The sequence below is a fragment of the Ammospiza nelsoni genome, chromosome 14, assembly GCF_027579445.1.
Source record: "Ammospiza nelsoni isolate bAmmNel1 chromosome 14, bAmmNel1.pri, whole genome shotgun sequence".
NCBI classification, from domain to species: Eukaryota; Metazoa; Chordata; class Aves; order Passeriformes; family Passerellidae; genus Ammospiza; species Ammospiza nelsoni.
The window spans coordinates 6,575,463-6,597,328 of NC_080646.1; the positions used below are offsets into that span (position 1 = coordinate 6,575,463).

The 21,866-nt window shown below is 42.3% G+C and overlaps 1 protein-coding gene across 1 annotated transcript in view; it reads left to right on the forward strand.

Annotated features, from left to right (window-relative positions):
* AKAP13 (A-kinase anchoring protein 13) overlaps window positions 1-21,866 on the forward strand; it is a 209,482-nt gene that overhangs the window by 21,034 nt on the left and 166,582 nt on the right. The window lies entirely within an intron of this gene.

Sequence of the window (21,866 nt, forward strand, 5' to 3'; positions counted from 1 at the left end):
CAAGACAGGAAGTTAATCCCTAGACATATAGATAATTTGATGTGTTAGTTGGAGCTGCTTGTTGATCCTGCATGAGGCCAAAAGCAACTGCAGTGTTCAGGTGGGAATATGGTATCCTAACATCTATCCTGACAAAAGTGCTGCTGCTTTTGCAAAGTGTCTGTGAAAGGCTTTTCTTTTTTCCGCTGTCTCTGCTTTCTGCAGTACCCACCCTCTCTTCCTTTTGATCTCCTTCCAGTGAATGGTCAGCACAGCAGCTTCTCTCCTTGAAATGAGGGACCTTGGTGAAATAAAATTGATTGGAGAAGACTTCTGGTTTAAGACAATCTGCTTTTCAAGAAGAACTTTAGGAGAGTGAAGACAGACAACTGCAGAGAGGCTTTTGAGTTCCCTTTAGTTTTCCTTTTGCGTGGCTCATTGGGGTTTATCCATGGGCCATTCCTTTGCCAGGGTGCTGAACTCAGGGTATTTTGTGTGGTGTAGCTTTTGTCTTTTCCAGAAACACGTGGAGATGGGCTGGTGGACTCCAAACTGTGAGTGAGCCAAAAGGTGGAAAAGTCCTTAGCAGAACCCTCTGAGATAGATTGGGATCCAGCACTGCATTGCTCTTGAGACCTGCCATTGATTGCAGTGTGCTTGAGGTTCCCCCATGTCTCCCTCAGCTGCTTGAGCAGTGACTAATTTCAGCCTGAGGCTGTATTTGTTGATGCCACTGCCTGTCCAGAGAATGGAGAGGACTCTGCAAATGAAGGAAGTATTTAGGCATCAGTTTTAAGTCCTTTTAACGCTGTATATTAGACACATCTATGAATATATGCAGGCTGAGCTAATAAATAACCAGGGAATGGTAGTTAAGAGGAAAGGGCATAATTAATTCTGTCATGTACTCTGTTTTAAAGTTGGGTCCAGAGCAGTAATGTGTTAGGCTGGGAAGGTAAACACTGTCATTATTCAGCAACAAAACATGTACAAGGCTGACATAGTTTTCCTCCTTTTGATATAATAATTTTTTTGCAATGCTTGGAGTATCTCTGGTGGTCTTTGGTGTGGTAGGAGCCTGATGAAGCCCAACTCTTTCCAAAGGGTCATTGCTCCTTTATTTGAGTTGAGTTTTGTATTAATGCTGCTTTGCTGACACAGAATGTGTGCTGTTCCAGAAAGCTGTTACTGTTTGCTGTGGTTGGGGTGCTTGGCTGGAATTCCTGCAATATAGTTTGGAGGGAGGTATTTCTGTTTCATCAGGTGATCCCTTTTCAACCCCCCACACTGCAGTGTTAACCCAGGTCAACTGTACATGGCACACAGAAAAAAAATCCTTTTTGTGCAGATGCTGTAAAAAAGCCAGCATGAGTTTACCTTGTATATACATCTTTTTTTTTTTCCCCTTCAGCTACACCAGCATGCAGAGAAAGGTTTGACTTCAGCAAATGCAGCTTTGCATGGTCTTTCAAGGTTAATGTGTTTGGATCTTTCTTAGTGGGGAGAGGGATTTGGGGACTCCTCTCTTTGCAGCTTAAAGCATTTGAAGTTGCTGTGAGAATGATGATATATTTGCTGAAAGGAAGAGCTGTCATGGTAAAAAGTTACTTAAAGCAACGTAGTTAACTTTTCAGCATGTATGATAAATAGTAATAGGAGAAAAAGCTAAAGAGCTTGTAGTTTGAAGTTCCCCCTGCTTGCTGTTACTCATAGCACAGCCTCTCTCCTCTCCTTCATAATTCTCATTTTAACAAATTTTTCGATGTATAGTTACACAGAAAAACAAGCAAAGACTTAATATATATATTTCTATCTTTACTGTGCCCCACATGACCCACCCTGGATATCAGCTCACTTGAGTTTGCATAAGTGAAGATGGTGTGTATCCAAAGTGGGTTTGTGTTGTTCAACCTCTCAGTGTCTCTTTCTGTTGAGTTTTTTAAGAGCTTTGCAGCTCTGGCTCTTCCAACAGAAGTCTTGGACAAAAAACACTCATGGAGACACCAGTGGAATAGCTGATGCTGCTCAGCAGCCACCTCCTAAAATAAGTGGTGGAAGGATGCCTGTTTCTCTTAGCAGTATTTTCTTTGGAAGATGAGCATCTACTCAGCATGTCCTTGGCTTCTGTGTCTCCCTAGCAAGCTGCAGCACTGAATGCTCCTTCTTTCACTGTTCCCAGCTCAGTTTAAAACTTCTTCATTCAAAGTATTTCTGTGGTCCTTCAAGGTCTGCTCTGTCTGATTGCAAAACTCCCAGGAATTTGGAGAGGGAGTCCTTCCTTTGGGTGGGTTGAAAAGAAGTTGCGTGTTGTCAACTTGCACAAGGTCTTTCTTCAAAGTATGAAGTATTTTTTAGGGGGAGAGATCTCTTAAAAAATTATTAGCCCTTGGTGGGTGGCATGAGCAGCATTGACTGGAGGGGCAATTGTTCTGTGGTTCATGTGCTGTTTATTTTGCAGGCAGTGATGTTTTTATATTGCTGAGGCAAACGGAGGGATTCCCAGCTCCACAATCATGACCCTGGGGGAGAGGAGCTGGTTTTAGGTTTCACCACTTGGAAGATGAGGTTAGCCTGAGACAGAGATGCATCCCTGTGTATGGAAATGGTCTTGGCCCAGATCTTGTCTGGTGATGTAAAGCCTGAGAAAGGACCAAGAGGTCAGCTTCAGCTTTTTAAGGAATGTGATGTATGGTCATTCTGTGGCATGTGTGGACTGCTGCTTTTTTATTTCAAAAAGGGTAAAAAATGTACTTGCAAGCTTATGTGTTTTTTTTTTTTTTAAACACTCTAATTAGAGCTACAATTAGCTCTAAAGTAGAACCTACTACTTTACAGCTACATAAATATTTATATCTCTGATACTGAAACACTAATGATAAAGAATCCCAAGAGGTTTTTTCATAGCTACAAAGCAAGGAAGATTTCTCCCATTCTCTGCTTCTTAGAACCTTTCTTCCACTTCACCTCCTGCCCTCCTACTGAGCTAAACAACATTCTCAATCTGCACACACTGGGACTTTTTTTTTTTTTTTTTTTTTTGCATCTATAGCAGTCTTAAGTAATTACTCTAATAGTCACTCAATGGTATCTAGAAAACTGAAGCTCTGAAACAAGCTAAAATGAATAGAATCTTGTTTCCTCTTTGCTCACATGGGCACTTATTCACTTCCCCATCTGCTTTGACTTTGAAGACTGCTGAGGTTCTTCCTCTGTCTGACCCACTTGGCATAAGCTAGAGAGGATTGTCTTTCTACAATAGCCAAGTTTATAGGGCTTCAGCTTGTTCGTAAATAATCCTTAGAGTTTTGAGTGCTGCCTTTCTCCTTCTCTCCCCTTCAAAACTGACCTGCTGTCATTTGTGTACAAACTGGGAGAATATTTTTTCAGTCTATAGATGGAGGAGAAGATTTGTGCAGTCATTGGACATGAGAGGCTGTAAAGTGTGGTGAGATTTCACTAAGGATCCATGATTTTAAGTACTTATCCACTTTCAATTTGTGATCCCAGCACAAAAGAGCATCAGCTGTAGAGGAGGGTTTTGCTCTGCTAGTCCTTGTACAAGAAGCACAGAGTACAAAATACAGGACTTGGGATACACAGAGGCATCTTTATAGGAATGTGTAAATATTTAGTGTACTTCAGGGAAGGACAAGGAGTTGCTCTGCCTTTGCTTTCACAGTGAATTACCTGCACCAGGAATTGGTTTGCATGTGTGAATGGTTATTTTGAGGTAGCATTAAAACTCACTTTCAGCTTTACTGAAGTTCTGCAGACCAGCCTCTCCTGATTGGAGCTTTGAGGCCTTGTGATCTGCATGTGGTCCTTCTGGCTCTTGCTAGCAGGAGATAGCAACTCTCTGTGGAAAGATAAGCTGTAATTTTGTCCTGCTTTGAACATGTGGGATTTTTAGTATTTCCTATGAGATGCATTACTAGTATAAACAAACTGTTTTGTTTAGTGTAAGCTCTTTATCCTGGTAGGATTTGGGACATCTTATAAAGCAATCACTGTAAATTTAAAACTAATATTTGGCATTATTTAAATAAACATAAATCAAAATATTATACAAACAACACAAGTTCCCAGCCCAGGGACCTGAAAGACAGACCTACTTGGATGTAGCCTGTGCACTTTTTATCCATTTCCCTGTTAAATTTAAAGCACTGTGTGCCTAATTAATACCTTTTAAAATTTATGTCAGTGATAAAATGGATAAATATTGCAATGGACACAGATTTTAGTGCTACAATTACAGAATAGAGGTAGACGCATGTAGGGTAAGTAGATATTTGTGCTGTCTTGTGGTGCAGCATCTTTGCTGCTCTGATAGGCTTGATACAGAGGATTCCAAATTGAAGCCTTTAAACTGGAAAGGGTAAATTACTGTTTAGTGTGTTGTAAAAGGTCTTGTAGACTGTGGGAGTAGATGAGTTATTTCAAAAACGTAATGCTGGAAAGAAATTTCTGTGCCAGACTGTTAAATTTCATTGCTGTGTTAATTAGATAGGAAGAAGCCCCTTATTTTATAAGTTTTCCAACTCACTTGAAGCTCTATCACATTAGATGCGACAACTGAATGATCAACTACTTGTCTGGGTGCCAGGAGCCTTGTACTTCCAAATTAATTGTGTTTTTATGAGCCAGTGTTAACTTTTGGAAAAATAAAGCTTAGGCCTTGGAAAAAAAACAGATGCTGATGAATATGGGAGGGAATGAGGAAAAGAATATAATGTTCCTGGTAATGAGGTGACCTCTGGTGCTCTAATTTCACTTACCAAGTAGCTGTTATTTTTTGTATATAAAATGTAAAATTTTGCCTTTGAGGAACTTCATTTTAGAGAGTGGAGGAGTTCACAATCCTTTCAAGGCCGGGTAATCCAAGAGGGAATTCAGTATCTTCATAGATGGAGATGTGTATGAGTTTTTTAATTCATCAGGCTTTTCAAAAATGTACAGATTTGCAGATGCATGAGGGACTGGGGGGAAGCCCTTGCCTCTAAGTGGTGGTAAAATTTAAAACTCTTATGGGTATGGCTCTGATCAACATTCATTTCAATGTTCCCATAAAAAGCTTATGACTTGGCAGGGTTTCAAGGACTGAAAAGAAAAAAGCTCTGTATACAGCATGTTTTATTAATGTTGAAGGAGTAATATTGCTGTATTTCAGAGTCTGCCACTGCGTAGAATAAGTTCTTTTTGGCTCTGGTACACTCTGGCTTTTCCCTTGAATAAAACAAGGTGTGACTTCACATCTGCTTCTTTCTAGTAGCCTTGTATTAATCAGGAGTATACATATTTCCAGGTTTTGGCTGGGATTCATCCTTTTTCTTTCTAATTCTCCTGTGTTGTAGAGTGAATTCATGATTCTTGACCCTCAGCTGATACTGTTAAAGTGTATTTGCATAAGCCTTGATGTTAAGCATCACATCCCACTTACTTGTGATGACTTTTTGCCCCTTTTAAGTTATATGTAAAGGTGAATTTGAAATTAGGCAGCTGAGAAAGAAGTCATCTGTTGAAACTTGGCAAATGTGGTTGAACTAATAAAAGTAAATCTAAAAAAAATATACTTTTAAGGGAAACCAGTACTGTAAAACACGAACTTTAAGATGAAATTGCTGAAGATAATTTGTGCAGCCAAAGTGCAGGAGGAGGCAGATAACACCAGTCAAGCACAAAATCATAATTTACAGGCACACAGTGGTGTTACTTTGGTAAGATTACCTCTGCGTGGGGCTTGGCCGGCGATCAAGGCATGGCTCAGCATCGGGCACGCTCTGAAACAGGAGTCTGCCTTCAAATCCTCATCAAACAGGAGTCTGGCTTCAAATCCTCATGAAACAGGAGTCTGGGTTCAAATCCTCATGAAACAGGAGTCTGGGTTCAAATCCTCAACACCAGCCTCTTTCAGAGAGTGCTGTGCTGCCTGGCAGTGGGACACAGCCCGGGCTCTGCGAGGCAGGAGTTGTTGGGGTATGTGACTGCTTAAAAGCAGATTTGATTCCCTAAGTTACTGCACGGCGTTTGGCTGGAGTAGAGGTAATTTTTTGTATAGTAGCTAATATGAGGTTGTGTTTTTGATTTGCTCTGGAAGCTGTTGATAACTCAGGGATGTTTTGGGTACTGCTGAGCAGAGTTTACACACAGCCAAGGCCTTTTCTGCTTCTCATCCATCCCACCTGTGAGCAGGACTGGGGCACAAGGAGTTGGGAGGAGACACAGATGAGACAGATGACCTCAGATGGTCCAAGGGCTATTTCAGACCATATGAAGGCATGGTCATTGTATAGAGCTGGGGAAGATGAGGAGGATGTTCAGAGAGATGGTATTTGTCTTCCCATATCATCATCATGTGATGGAGCCTGCTTTCCTGGAGATGGCTGAACACCTGCCTGCCCATGGGAACTGGGGAATGAATTCCTTGTATTGCTTTGCTTGTGTGGAGCTTATGTTTTACTTAGGAACCTGTTTTTAAACTCACTGCATGCATTTTCTCACTTTTACCCTTCCAATTCTCTCCCCCATCACACTGCTGCAGAGTGAACAAGTGGCTGTGTGGGTCTGAGCTGCTGCCTGGGGTTAAACCATGATAGCTATCATACTGTTCAAAATTGACATAGTTATGTCTCAATCTTATGCTTCTGATTTGTGAGTACTGTTGCTTAATTAACAATTATGAAGTGCTTGGAGCACTTTAAAAGTGCTGTAGGATTGTAAAATATTGCATTTGCGTGTGCACGCTCTTAAACGTGGAGATTTCCACATTTCCACACTCCTGCACGAGTGCTTGGCTGAGTCACACAGGCTCCTCCTGACCCAGTTCTCTCCTTGTTTGCTCACTCCTCCCATTTGACCCAAGCCATCAGCCTTTTACTTGCCCACCCATCTGTCACAGATTGTGAGTCTGTCCCTTCAGAAGCAAGCAGTTCTGCTCCAGAAGTGTTCAAAGTCAGGGTAGAGGGGGCTTGGAGCAACCAGATCTAGGGATAGATGTTCCTGCCCATGGCTGGGAAGTTGAACTAGGTGTTCTTTAAAGGTCTCTTCCAACCCAAACCATTCTATGATCTCTTCCATAGAAGCCCCTTTGAAGGTTATTATCCCCCATGGCCTGTTCCAGGAATGCTTTTCCCCACACCCATGAGGTTGGGCTCTGGTTCCTGTCAGCAAACAAAATCTTCCTTCTGCTGTTTCCTTCCTTGTTTCTCTCCCAGGCCTTGCACAGAGGTTTGGCAGGTGCCCTTTAGGGAAACCCTTTGGACTTTGATTTGCTTCCCCAGAGAGGAGTTGGGTGAGCTTTAGCTGCTGTTCTCCCTGTGCTGGTCATGGGGATCCCTGGAGCTGAAGAAGAGTTCAAGGGCAGCAGCCAGGCTTGGACTGGGGCTGCAGATGGATGTGTGTGCAGGGACACAGTGAAAAGATGCTTTTCCTGGAGAGCTGGGGGAAGGTTCACTTGGAGCTGATGTGCCTGTTGGGGCCAGGGACAATGCTCCTTCCCAATCATGCTGTAATGGCAACTGCTGCCTTTGTGCCTCTATCTGACCCATAAACATTTTAAAACTTTTCTTTGATATTCATCAGTACTAGAGAGCTGAAACCCACCCATGAGAACATGATTTGATCAGTTATTTGAAGAAATTCCCCTTTCTCAGATCAGAGTAGGCTGGATTTTTCGAGAGTATGTTATTGGCGGATGAAAACAGAGCACTGGAGTGTCTAACAAGAGATGCAAAAATCCCAACTGCTTCACCAAGGGATGAAATCTCTTAGGAACCAAACTGGAGCTCCCTGGGACTTGCTGGTGTTACCTGCAGTGCTGGCACCAGCACTAATGGCTGGCATGCTCTGAAAAAGGGAAAGCTCATGTAACTTGGTCTGCTGAGGCAAAGCTTTAATTCAAGCGTGGATAAAGCAAGGAATTTGATCAGGCCCCTACCTCGGTCACACTTTTAGCTAAGTGAAAAGGAGTAGAGCTGAGTTGTGGGACACAGGGTTTTTCTTGTGAAATCTGAAGTGTTTGGCAGATCCATGAAAAATATGCATGAATAGTGCCCATCAGTTGCCACGTACTCAGGTTCAGCTCCTTGCCATTACATCTGTGCACTGAGCTCATGGCATGGATGGTATGGAAGAATTTAGTTTTTCTTCTTGCCTTGTCCTGTCAGCCACTTCTCTCAGCATCTGTTAACCTTGGATATTTATGGCTTGAAATAAAGTGTGTGTTGAATTGCATGTAATCCTAAATTAGGTCTATACTCAAACTAGCAAAGGATGAAAAGGTCTGTTATGCTGGAGCCCTTCTTGGGGAGCGGAGAGGGATTCTGTGGGTTTTCTTAAAATAAAAATGAGGGGAAGGGAAAGAAGAATAGATGGTGAAGTGGTTTCAGTCACTATTAATGTTTGCCTACTGCAGCAATAGCTTGTATTTCACATCTTTTCCCAGGGGATGAGAGAGGAAGAAAGGGAATGAGGAAGTTGGTTGTACAGTTTTAGTTAGACTTGGTTAGCACTTGTTCAACTGATGTATGTGTTGCAAAGCTAAGGGTTGCTTTTATTTATGCTCAGTTGTGCCCAACATTCCTGGGAGTTCTGAAGCTGCAGTCCATTGGAAGATCTAGATTTGAATTCCTGTTGTCATTGGGGTGTTCGCTGTGCAGCAGCACTTGGAAAGTTGACTTTTTTTTTCAAATTTAAAGTATTCCTTGATCCTGGCATTGCTGTGAGGTGTCATGAACGTTGTCAGCAATAAAATTTTCTTCTGGATGCCTTTTGCACTTGTTGATGTGCTCCTTTCCATCTTCTTTCCAGGCAGTCATTACCACCTTCTTTCTTTCTTACTTCATTTTTTCCAGAATTTTGTTTAGCCAGGAATGACATTTTGCAAACAAATCAAACCTGGGATAATCTAAAACTTCAGAGCCGACCTTGCCATGAGTGGAGTTTTAGGTGGGGGGAGGATCTCAGCGAGGAGGTCATCTCATGGTCTCCTGTGCTGTGCTCAGGTCCGTGAGCTGTGTCTGCCACTCACTCACCTTGGCTGGCTGCAGCTGAACTTGGCTGTTTGTGCCTGTTTAAGAAGTTAATCTTTCTGAAAGGCTGAAAGCTGCTTGGCCTGGCGTGGTTGCCTCAGCTACAGGAACGTAAACCAGTAATGCTGGGGAAAAACAGAGGGATAAACATTTGCTGCTCTTTATTTCCGTGAGGAATTACAAGAACCTGGGATACATTTAGTGACTTGGAACAATTTTTATTTGAGTGCTGGCTCTGTCATGACCTCTGCACATAATGAAATAAAGTACTCAAGCCTTGCAATGCAATAAGGAAAAATCTGTTAAGATTGTAGTTCCTTTACATCAGCTGACCTTGGCCTGACTAACAAACCAATTTGGCTTAATCCTTGTTTTTTAATTAAACATGAGATACTTGAAGATATAAGTTACTGGCAATTAATCAAAGCGTCTAGGAAGCTTGGCCATTGGTCTCTATACTGTACAGGTTGAGAAGCTTGTGCATAGGTTGATACTTTAAATTAAATATATCAAGATGAAAGAAAAAGGGATGAATCTAAAAACCATAAAGCTTGCTTATTGTTGTTCCTGGGAATTAATTGCATCTGTAGTTTTTTCTGAACTTATGTTCAGTTTGCACCATGGAATAGTGGAAGTGTCACTCACTTGGAGGCTCAGGAGTGACATTTATCAATGTGGCCTCCTAAGACAAAGTTCATTAATGATGTGACCTGTCCCCTTTCCAGTGAAATCACAAGAGTGTGGGCTCTGCATCTGCTGCTGTTTGCTGTCTCTCCCATCTTCTTCCCAAGCCCTGGAGAAAGATATAAACAAGATGTTCATCATCTCAACGTTGGGCAGTGTGTTGGGAGGTCGCTGATATTATTTGGTGACTTTTCTGTTTTAATGTATATACTTGGGGCCATTTGAGCAACTTTAAAGATCAGGTCCTATAGAGTACATAAGGAAGATGTGTGCAAATGTGACCCTTGTGTGCATTGTCCCATTTTTCTGTGTGTGTGATAAGTGATGCCACATGAGAAGTCCTCTTGCAGACATACAGATGGGGTGTAGTTTTTTTAGGCATTAATAGTGATGCAGGATGATGTTTGCAGACTTTTATGGGTAATACTGGAAAAGTTGGTGTTCTTTCCTGACTGCTGTCAGTATTTATGCTTCTGTGCTGCTGTGACTTTCTAAGATGTGTGGTCTGTATGTTACTAAAAACATACAGCAAATAAACTTGTCCAGGCAAGAACATGACCTTGATGCACAATCATTACCTAGAGCCCTAGGCTGGAAAGAATTATTAGTGTTGGAGATTGTGGTAAGGAGTCATCTTCCAGGTTGGTCCCTAAATATAGTCCTTTAAAGGTTTTAGCAGTGCTTTTGGACTATAATTTTTTTAATTGCAAAGGACATAAATCTTGTTGTTACAAGGGAATGCAAAAAAACCCACCCAAACTTCTTTAAATTCACAGTACATTTCTCATTTTACAAAAGAAAAAAGTGCCTGACAGATGCTGAAGAGTGTGCACCTTTTGAAGCTGTATGGAAATGAATATTCAACCTATGAGCCAGGAGCAAGATGCAGCAGGGATTGTGTGAGAGCTTTGTGTGGGAGGAATTAACTTCCCATGGTTTACATAGTGTAAAAAGAGAAGACCCCTCTTTCCTTAATGGGAGTAGCCCCACTAAAGTCAGAGCTCCTGTTCACATGGAGGAAGATTTGCAGATTCAAGTCTTAATTTATATGTATTTATTTGTGTAAGGCTGGCTTGGTAATACAGATAATACAATTTATTAGGTCTGTTAAACTTTCAGATTTCCATCCAGTTTAAGAAGAATTTATTGGAATTTACCGCTCTGAAAAATGAGCCTGTCATTTCCTGAGGAGTAGTAAAGAACACTGGCAAAGATTGTAATGTCTTTCAAGACACAGCAGTGTTTCTCAGTGGTGTTTGTAGGCTGGCACAGAGTGCCTGAGAGGGCAGTTTTAGGTACTGTGGTGTTATAATATCTAACCAACCCCAGCACGGCTGGTTGAGCATTGGTGGGGGTTCCTGACTTTGTCCATGACTTGGAATGCACAGGAGCAGCAAAGCTCTGTAATGCAATACAGGAGGGGAGTGGAGTTGGAATTAATTTGCTCGAGTTGCCTTTTCATGGGGGAATGGGGAGTTTCTGCTCCTGAAAGAGACCTCAGACCCAAAGATCCAACATCAGCCATCATACCTTTCTCTAGCAGTACTTTTAAGAGAGTGATGAGTTGGAGAGGGGAATCTCTTCATGTGAAGCAAAGAGTTTGAGGATCCAGAGCTGGGTCGTCAAACTGAGCAAAAGTTACCAAACAAACTTAATGACACCTGTACTTTTTTGAGGTACATTCCTTAAGCTGCTGTGATTGTGTCTGTGTTGGGTTATACCCATATTTCTTTGCTGTTTTTGAGCAAACTCTTTGAATTCTTTACATGAGTTGAACACCTTGCTCAATCCTACTGCATGTGACTCTTATCTGAACACCAACAACCTGGATGATCATCATTTCCATTTAAGCCATGATGCATTTGGTGACCTTTGAGAAACTTTCCTCTCTTTGCTCATGTTCCACTCCTTGCCCTCCGAAGGGGCAAGGATGATACTTAGTGTTTTTCTCCTCCTGCCACTCCAGTTCAGAAAGGGCTGGAAAATTCTCTATCAAAAGTCACTTAAGGATTTTTTTTGTCTGCCTTAGGGAACTTTCCTTCCTCTGCCTTGCATTGTCTTGTAAAAACAATGTTTCCCTAGGAACACAGTGTGCCTGAGAGGCAAGACATGTGCTTATTTTGCTGGTTAATCATCGTGGGTGCTCATGTGGACTAAGTTTGTGAGACCAACAGCAATGATCAAAGCTGGTTTTCAACAGGAGTGATGCTAGTGTGAGAGCTAGGGTGCTGATGGCACCCAGTTTAAATGGGAAGAAACACAAGCTGCTGGCTTTCAACTATTTTTTTTTGAAGAATATAAGACATAAAGGATTGTTTTTCTATAGTGGTTATATATTAATGCAGCAGCTGGACAGAGAGAACCAGCATTTTTGGTAGGTGCATGAGCAGCATTGTGCAGTTTTGCCTCTGTGCACCTTTAGTGTTAATTCCTGTCATGTCCCATCGACCCAATACAAAAACCTCTTCAGGGGATGGGAACTTCACTGGACCTGTGTTGTTTATCCTGACTAAAAGGTTATTCTTGGTGCCTTGTTTTCCCCTTCCATTGCTTTCCTCCAGCCTGGTTTTGTTGAGCTGGCTCGGAGCTGGGCTGCTGCTTGCAGGCAGAGGACATGAAGTAGTGTGGGAACAGTTTCTTGCTGACATAATCCATGAGCTGGTGATAAAGAGAAGTCCTGGGACATTCTTCTGCAGTCCACAGTCCACATTGCTCTCACGCTCCCTTCTGCCTTGTGTTTGTGATACCCATTCCCAGCAGTCTGGGAAAGGGGGTGCTTTTGGATTGCTTTCATTTGAAAAGAGGAAAAAAGTTGAAACATTTGATCAGGCGTGAGAGGTAGTGAACATGGTAAAGTGTAGTTTAGGTACTCAGACACATTTCAGACAAAGTGTTGCATTATAAATTTTATTTGAGGTTCAACTGGTGGATGAGAGATGTTTTACTACGAGGCAGTGATGTGGAAGAGCTCAGCCTTATGCTTTGGGAGCTTCTTGGGAGAAATTCTACAAAAAGAGAAGGCTGAGCTTCTTGGGAGAAATTCTACAAAAAGAACCCAGATCCTGAAAACCCCCTCCATTTCTCTAGACTCGTAGAAAAGCATAGCTCAGAGGCACATCTGGGCACTTGCTCTGTTGTGTGGCTCAGACACTCTGTGGTCAGTGACAATCTTTCCATTCTGTTTCTGTGTCAAGTGGCCTCAGGCAGAGTTAGCCCAATTTACCTGACTAAAGGGACTTCAGAATGATTCCTGGTTTTGTCCTTTATGTGCATCATCAGGACTGTGCAGTAGAGACACATGCTTACAATGAAAAGAAAACTGAATCTGCATTCTTTTCTTTTGCTTTTTTGTGGGCCTTTTGGTTCATGACTCAAAGGCTCTTGCAGAGGCTTCTGAGCCAAAAATGCAGCTGCATTTTTCAGCCACATGCTTTGCCAGATCCAATAATAGCAACTATTGGGCAAGAGAGAAGAGAATAATACAACGTGCCTTACTGCAATTGTTTGTGGAACCATACTCGTGGGAAGTTGAGGATGATTTTCATAGTGAGCAAACCTTTTTATGAACTTCCTCCATCTCCTCATCCCTATGCATGTGGTGCTTGTGAACACCCTGTGTGCTTGTGGAAATAGCCCTGCTAATAAAGGACATCTCCTTGGATTGTGATGGAAAACCTGTTACCAGTGACTGAACTGTGAGATATTCCTGGAAGAGCAAGGTCCAATAGTAGGGGAGAGGGTTTGAATTGCAGCTGGAAAGCATTGAGAAATCCTTTTGGCAAATATATTCAACTGAGAAAACAAAAGCAAAACATAGACCTGATGGATCCTTGAAGTGGACTTTATTCCTTGTGTTACACTTCCCAAGGAGTTCACCAGCATGTTTTGCACATCTTCAGTCTCCAAAGTGATGCTCTTATCTTTCATCCATGGTTTTAGTTTTACACTATGCCATGAGAAAGATTTGTTCTGTTGAAAGACAATGTAAAGAAGAAAAGGAGTTATATTGTGAATCCCTTTAAAATACAGTGATGGGTTGGTAGTTGGCCCTGTGATACTCATCATTTGCATCTGATCAGAAGAGCCTGTAGGCTTTGAGCCATGTGCATTTTTTCCCAATTAAGCAGTTGTGTCCTATGTTGGATCCTTCCCATAGAGTGTGGAAAATAAAATACGCTTTTAGTCTTTCCCAAATTTGTAACTGCACTTGATATTTAGCCCATGTTTTGCCTTTTATGTAATATATATGCTTTCTTACTGTCCAAATTTTGAAGTACTTCTCTTTACAAGCTTATGAAACTTCTTTAATCCATTACTGAAGTGCTGCAAACACAGACTATGGCTGTAAACAGTATGTGCTATTGGTGAAGAAAAATACCATCTTGGAGGCCTTTATTTTAAAGGTTGCATTTTGTTCTACTTTAGAAAGACATTGGCTTGCCAGAATTTTAGCATTGCTTCTTTTTCCCTTCTGCAGATTGTGATCTTTCTTCTTGGGAATATAAATATCATTCACATTTTATTGTTCTTTGTGCATGCTAGTGGAATACAAGGTTTGTGCTGCTGCTCCAACCCCTTGTGATGGAGATGTTGGCCAGAGAATGTCCCCATCACCACAAGGAAGGGGCACATCTGGACCTCCAGCCAAGCAGTGCTGCAGCAATTATTTCCAGCAAGGCTCCTGAAGTAAGAAACCAGATGTGCTTGTATTGGGATTTTGGGTGTCAAACAAGACATGGATAGGAGGGAATGCCACCTGTGTTTAGGCCACGCTGTTTTCTGTGTCCTGTTGTTCTTGGCATTGGGAGGGAGGAAGGGTCTGAGAACAGAGCAGTAGCTGAACAAAACAAGGTGAATCAAGGGCAGAGCAAGAAGCTTAACTTGCAGTTTCCTTGTCTTTGTTGGCTTAAATCTGACCCTCCACATTGTTTAGTGTTTTGTATTTCATTTCCTCAGTTGCTTAAGGAATGGTTGAGGCTGGCAGAGATGCTTCAAAACCATGGTCAGGTGGGGCATGCAAGATTTGAATAAAGAACTTGGTTTTTACTTCCAGTGGAGACTCATGCTTTATTTTAAAATAGGTCAGAGAAATTATTTGCTTGTTCCAGCAGTGCAGAGAAACCTTTCAGTCCTGGTTGGCTCATAATTTCATTCTGTACCCTTGAGGATGAAAAAAGAAAGTCCAACCTCAAGAGTTCTTGCACAGCAGGAACCAAATCAGTGTGCTAGTGGTCAGAGTCTTGCTTGCAGCAGATCTGGATTTGATCTTTTGCTGCATCTCCATGTTGAGCCTTTGTTACCAACCATAGCACTTTGCTGCTTTCCTCTGCTGGTGCTCTGGCAGTTGAGAGGTGGAATTTGTAAAGGAAAACAGCTGTAGATTGAGCTGTGGAAAAGTTACTGAAGGCAAATCCCATGGGGTTATTTGGCTTGGTTTCCAACTTTGAATTTCTCCTGTAAGCGTTTTAGAAATGGGCCTAATCCTGGAGTCATGGGCTTGAGAGGAATGTGAAGGTGAAATTCTTCAGCCTTTAACAGAAGCAATAGGACTTGAATGATCCTAATGCTTGTTTTTGACCCTAATGTCATCTCAAAAAAAGAAAGAAACCACCTCTCACCCTCAAATAAATAAAAATCAGTAGGTAGATGTTTATCTCCTCTGGAAACACTGGAAAAACTTCGTTTTTCTCTGTTGCTGTGATTGTCCCCACCTTTGCCATTCCTCCCTAATCACATGCATACCCCCAGCTCATGGGAGGTTTGCATGGGAAGATCTCTGTTGCTTAGGAATTAATCGGCTTCTGCTGGCTGTCCTTCCTCCACCTGAAGTTCTCAGGTGATCTCTTCCTCTTGCGTCACCCCTGAGAATTCAGATGTCAGAAAGAGCCTCGCCCTGAGGAATTTGGAGCTCAGTGAAGAGCCCTTCCTGTAGGTCCCTGGGGAAAGCCCCAGCTTGCTCAGCTGGCTGCTCTCCAAGCACACAGGGATGCTGGAGAAGGACAAGCACAGGGCTTTCCTTGGGATGTACCAGTGCTCAGGCTCCTTCTCCCACACTGGGGAACCCTCTCCAGCAGAAAAATGATGTGTCCAAAGAAATGTGGGTGTCAACCTGGCTGACCCTTGGTCCAGCAGGCAGCAGATGTGTGGCTGGTGGCAACTCAATGGTGAGCAAAACCTCCTAGTGGCAACTGTTTGGAGCTGGCATAAAGCAATTGTTGGAACCGTACTAGAGATGAAATCCCTCTCTGGAGGAGGCTTGGCAGCAACCCATAGATGAGCACCTCTAAAATTTAGCTGTGTCTTCCCAGCACTGATCAGTGCCAGGTTTCCCAGGATGATCCATGATCAAAAGGCTGTTTGATATTTTTTGTGAGGCTGTGACTTTCAGCGAAGGAGCATTTTTTTTTCACCTGTGGTACCGACCATTTGGGATCTGGTGAGTTGTCTGTAATCTCTAGCAACCCCTAGTGCTAAATGCATGTGCTGTAGGCTTGTACCCCTTGTATTTTTGTTTTGGTGGGGGTGAGAATGATTATTTGAAATTGCTAGGAAGAAAATTGAATGGATTAGGGAATGTGTGGTGAATTTCTCAGAATACTTTTCTTCATCTAAACCCCTTTGTTTAGATTTCTGGGCAGACATTAAATTCTGCTGTCTCTACTTTCCGTTGGTAGAAATGCCAGAACCTATTCGTTTATCTAAAGCATATTATTTCTTATTATTTATGCATAGAACACACAAAATTTAAATTGGTATCAGCATGTCACTGCTTTCCATGGCTTAACTCTTTCTAATCCTAAACATGCTGTGAAAAAAGTGCATGTGCCCTTAGTTGTAATTAATGAACTGTATATTGGAAAACCTGTCAGGGGTTTTGATTACTTTTCATTAAGTTTTTATTTTTGTTTTGTTACCAGCTAACCCTGTTCAGTGCTCTGCTGAATGACAGTCCTGAAGAAGGCAAGCAATGTCTGGCTGGGAGATTAGCCACAATTGCAGGAGTACGGGAAAGAGGAGATAGCAACAGTGTGAGGCTGGGTTTGCAAGAGGTGACTCACCACTTGCATAGGTGTAGATAGCTAGATAGGCACTTCAAAACCCTACCTGCACGTGGAACTGCGGGTAGGGCCTTTGCTTGATTGCTGTGTTGGTGCCTGGGTAGTGCCCACAGTCCTGTTGACACTCAGGTGCTGTTGCACAAGTGGTCATTTACAGGTGCACTGGGAGAAGGGTGTGTCCTGACAATTAGTTGTCTTTGACTTCTTATTTTTCCTTCCCTGAGCAAAAAGCTGTACCTGCTTGGGGTAGGTGAGGAGGGGGAGGGTGTTCTGCTGGTTGAAAACTGTTGTCTCTGCTGTAAATAAAGATCCTTTGCTTCAGGGGATGGTTGGGGAAGAAGTCCCTGATGTGCTGGCAGGTACGTCAGCACAGTTGCCCAATGGCCTGGTGTACCTGCAGTAGGGTTTGGTAAGTGATGGTAGCTTCATGTAATTTGTTTTTGTTTTTTTGAGGATGCCTAGCAGCTGGCAGTGAAGTCATCCCAGTGCTAGTTGGGTCACTGGCTGTAACTCTTGATTAACGGGGAGGAGTGTGCTTTGCAGAGAAAATAATGAGTAGGTCTTGCTGTGTGTGAAACACATGGGAGGATGCAGGCACCTCCAGGATTTCACTTTGCTGTATGAATGCAGAGCCACTAACAGGCTCAGGTAATCTCAGGTTGTATTTGATGTCAGACTTTGAGACAGAGGTTTTATGAGCATTTTCTGACTTATTTCAGGATTTGTTTTGCTAGTGGCAAAAGCTTGCTTCCTCCCCTGGCATGCACTTGGAGTTACATGCCCTGGGCTCTTTGTGTACTGGGAAAATTTGTGCCATGTGCCAATTCTATTTGATAATGTCCCTTACTTTTCTACTCATAATACACTGCCCTGCTGTGATCTGCCTCTTTAAAGAGGAATTTGTTGCAGGTGTCTCTATTTGTAAAGGGGAAGAAATTCAGCAGCTGAATGAAAACAGCCCTTTTGTTTAGAGGGAGGGAAAAGAGAAGTTGAGCTATATGAAAGCAAATCTGGCAACCTGCTGAAGGGTTTGGAGGGTAAAAGATGCTCTGTGGTTGCATGCTGGTTGTTTCCAGCCATCTGCCTTGCTGTAGTAAATGCAGATCTGTTGCAGCTGCAAATGACTAGTAAGAGTACCCTGTGCTTCCTTCTGCCTTGGCAAAAGTGAGCTGGAATGCTAACACATGGAGATGAACAGTTACCATTGTGGATTTTAATAGAATTAATAGTGTATTTTACAGGTGACAGAGGAGTACAAGTGTGGCATTTTTCTGTTAAGAATAGTGACATACTAGTGACATTTTAGAGGGTTTCTAGATAAGGCACAGCATCTCTTCTTGAGGCTTTTGTTTGAACAAGCAAGTGCAAATATTGGCAAGCAGCTTCCCAGCTGATGCTATCACTCTTCCTTCCCCATTGCAGTTTTGGTCCTGTCAATTTTCTTACGAGCCCCTTGATATTGAACATATGGATTGGCCATGACACTTAACTGCTTTTTGAAATCTAAATAATACTTCTCAGCCCTGATGCTGCTATAGTGCTTTTCATCTGACCACTTTACCCAAAAAAAAGCTAAAATAAGCCTGCTAAGCTGCAATTTGGTATTGTGTTTATTGACATGAAAGGTCAATAGATTCTAAAATAATATTTCAAACCAAATGGTTTCTCCCTTAAGCTATATAAGTGCTATGAATAGAAATCAATACTATCTAGACAAATTTGAGCTTATTTAGTAATAAACTCCATTCAGAAATCTTGAGGGAGGAGCACTCTCTTCCATATGAACAGTTCATGCTGAGTGCTCATCAGATACCTAAATTACCTTATTTGCTGTCAGTTCATGGGTGATATCTCTGTTAAAGCTGTGCTCATAATACTTCCTTAAACGAGGCTGCAGCTGGGAGTTAACTTACATGGCACAATGCAAAAGTCACTCCAGCTGTCAACTGAACAGGTTTCACTGGAGTTATGTCATCTCTGTGCAATGGAGTGTTAATGCTGGGAGGAGCAAGCCCTACTTGTGAGATACAAGTGGTTGCTAGGACAGGCTTCAGATAAATCTTTTTGAGTTTGAATGTGAGTTTGGGAAAAGGGCTGACTTTGCTTTGGGCATCTCTTCTCCTGGATGTGGATGACTGTGCTCAAAAACTGAGCCTCACCTTCATTCTTGAGCTTCTGGTGCAAGGGAGGCAGGAAGGGTGTGTTAGAGTGGATCTCACGTGCTTGGAGTCAGATGATGGCTCTGGGAAAATGGGATGTGCACTAGGCAAGTCTGCAGCCTGAACGCTGAATTGCTGGAGCTGTTGTGTAACCCACCCATAATCTGAGTGCTGCGTTGCAGGTTTTTGTTGCATCATTAAACCTTCTCTTTCATTACTGGTTTAGGACCATTATACAGATCTCCTAATTCATATAATTAAGTGCTGGGCAGCTCCAGTGACATGTTGATTCGAGCAGTGAAGTGATTTAATGTCATGGTTGCTTGGCAGAGCCAGGCAGCAGCGGGAGGGGATGGAGACAGCTTTTGAAGAAAGGGGGATCTGTCACTGCTGCTTGAGTGGAGAGGTGATACCATGCAGATTACAGACTGTGCTGGCAGCCATCTCTAAAGCCTTGGACAAGTCATTTTCTGTCCCTTTGTGTCCCCTCCCAGCATTTCTATGTTTAATATTATGACAGAGGGATTCTTGCTGCATCCATGGGCTCGGCACAGAGGGATCTTGGGCTCAGCAAGAGCTGCAGTGGAAGACTGTATTTTATAGCTCCTATGTGTTCTCTGTATTTTATAGCTCCTTAACATGTAGGAGAAAACCTTGTTTTAGTGCATCAGTGTATGTTATATGCTGGTGTTTGGTTTCAGCATGTACATGTTCCCATCCTTGTCACAAGGCTTCTAAGTACAGTAAAAATTTATTTATTTGAGTATTTTTGCAGACTGTGTGGAAATGAAGAAGAAAATCAGTTTTGTACATGGGGAAAGTCAGATTAAACAAGTGAATCGTGTAGGCTTCATGGCTGGAGTGGGAATGCCTTGGACTGATGGTGAGTTTGATTTCCTTCTGTGGTGATGGGGCTCAGTTACCTTATTTAGCTCCATTTTACATACAAGAACTGAGAAACAGGCCACATCGACAGTTTTGAAAAATGAAAGCAGGGGGATAATTCCATAACCTTGATATCATGGCCCAGCTTTGGGCAGGGTGATGGACCAGACAAGCCTTCAAACTGTTTTCACATGAATCTTGTTTCCAACCACTCTGCCTTCTCTCAGAGTCCATATCCTGTTCTGGAATATGTCATCTTCCCAGGAAATGTCTGGCATGTCCTGTCACAACCTGCACCCAGTATTTCAAAGAAAATAGGCCCACTCTTTTAAGTGGGGAGCTGTGTTTGTGGTTGAGTGGCATTTTCCTGTGCCTTTGAGGCATTGTGTTGGTAGCTCTTGATGATGGCCATGCTGAAGTAGTCCTTGCCTTCACTGTTTGTGCTTCCTCTGTTTCCTGCTCTTCTGAAGGGGGTTTGTTTTGAGCTTTGCCCCATTCTAGCAAGAGGCGCAACTCATTGAGACTGGCACCTGAATATCGTGGTAGAGGAGAGAGGAAGGTGAAGAATCTGTTGCAGAATTAAAATTAAAAAAAAAAAAAAGGAGGATTGTTTTAGAAGTGTCTGAGGGCTTGACATGTTATTGTAGCTTGCTGCTCTTTGCTTTGTTTTTTAGCTGATCAGTCTGATACTGGTTCCCAGTAGGAAGGAGAGTAGTGGTCTTACCATGGTGGTTCAGTGAAGTGCTAATCCTTTGCACAGATTTTAAGCTCTCTACAAGTTAAATTTTAATATCTCCCACAGACAGTCAGCCATGATGGTCTTGTGGAAAGAGTTTGAAGTCCTTATCTCAACCCTGATGTGGTTTAACAAAGCTGTCTGGAAAGAAGCAGTTGCTGTTTAGGATGAGCATGGTGACAGGCTGCAGTTTAAACAAATTTCAGGACCAAGTCCCACTTTTATTAGTAAGAACTAATGGGTAACAAAAGCGTTATTCTTTCCAGTTTTTCTTTTATTCCATTTTGAAGGCTGAGACCTTGTGTACCTTTGAAGAGCACTTGTTCAGGACCATGCTCTTAGAGGTGAGGGGGTTTCCACTGCTTGCAGAGTCCTTGTGGCACCTCATCTTCTCCTGGGGAAACAGGTTGGTGTGTGTCGTTGCCCAAGAGGTGTCTGTGAGCCCAGGTTGCTGTCCAGAGGCAAGGGAGAGAGCCATAAATCATTACTGGTCTCTTTGTTTTGCTGCTTTGTTGTGATTGCTGGTGGAATTAAAAAACTTCAAACTTCTTCTTCAAAAATTCAAACTTCTTTCAGTTTTAGAGAGAAAATTTGTGTCTGTCCAGGGCTGGAGTGAGCAGAAAAGTGCTCTTTGTTGCTTCCTTGCTTCTCTTTTAGTCCTTTTAGTCCATGGGGCTATTTCTGTTTACAATTTCAAGGCGACACTGTCGAAGGAGTTTGGGTTTCAAAAGTTAACTTAGTGTATGTGAAGGAATATTTGTCTCCCATCTCTTGGTAATCAGGATTGATGGGACTGCAGTTAACATCTTAATATTATTGCTTGCTCTGCAATGTGTAGCGACATATGAAATATGGATATGTTTTACTTTCTATTGTTTTAAAATTCTTGGTCTTTCTTCGTCCAGTATGCCAAGTCAGATGCTGCTGTCTAAACAAAACCCATCATTTACTTCCAATGGAATGTTGTGTGTGTTTGTGTGAAAATGTGATGAGCTGCAATCTATCGTCCACTCTTTATGGTACAAATGTAGCTTGGTGCAATGGCTAGGGGATCATGCTGTATTTACATTTGTCCAAAGCAATGCAGACTTTAGGCAAATAATGTTATTTTTTCTTCCATTTATATAGGATCGTAGAATTGTATAGCTTAGAAAAGATCATAGAATTATATAGCTTAGAAAAGACCTTTAAGGTCTTCAAGTCCAATAATTACCCAGCTCTGCCATGGCCACCACTGAACCATGTCCCTAAGTGCCACTTCTGCCCATCTTTTAAATGCCTCAAGGGATGGTGACTCCACCAATTCCTTGGGCCGATGTTCCAGTGCTTGACCAACCTT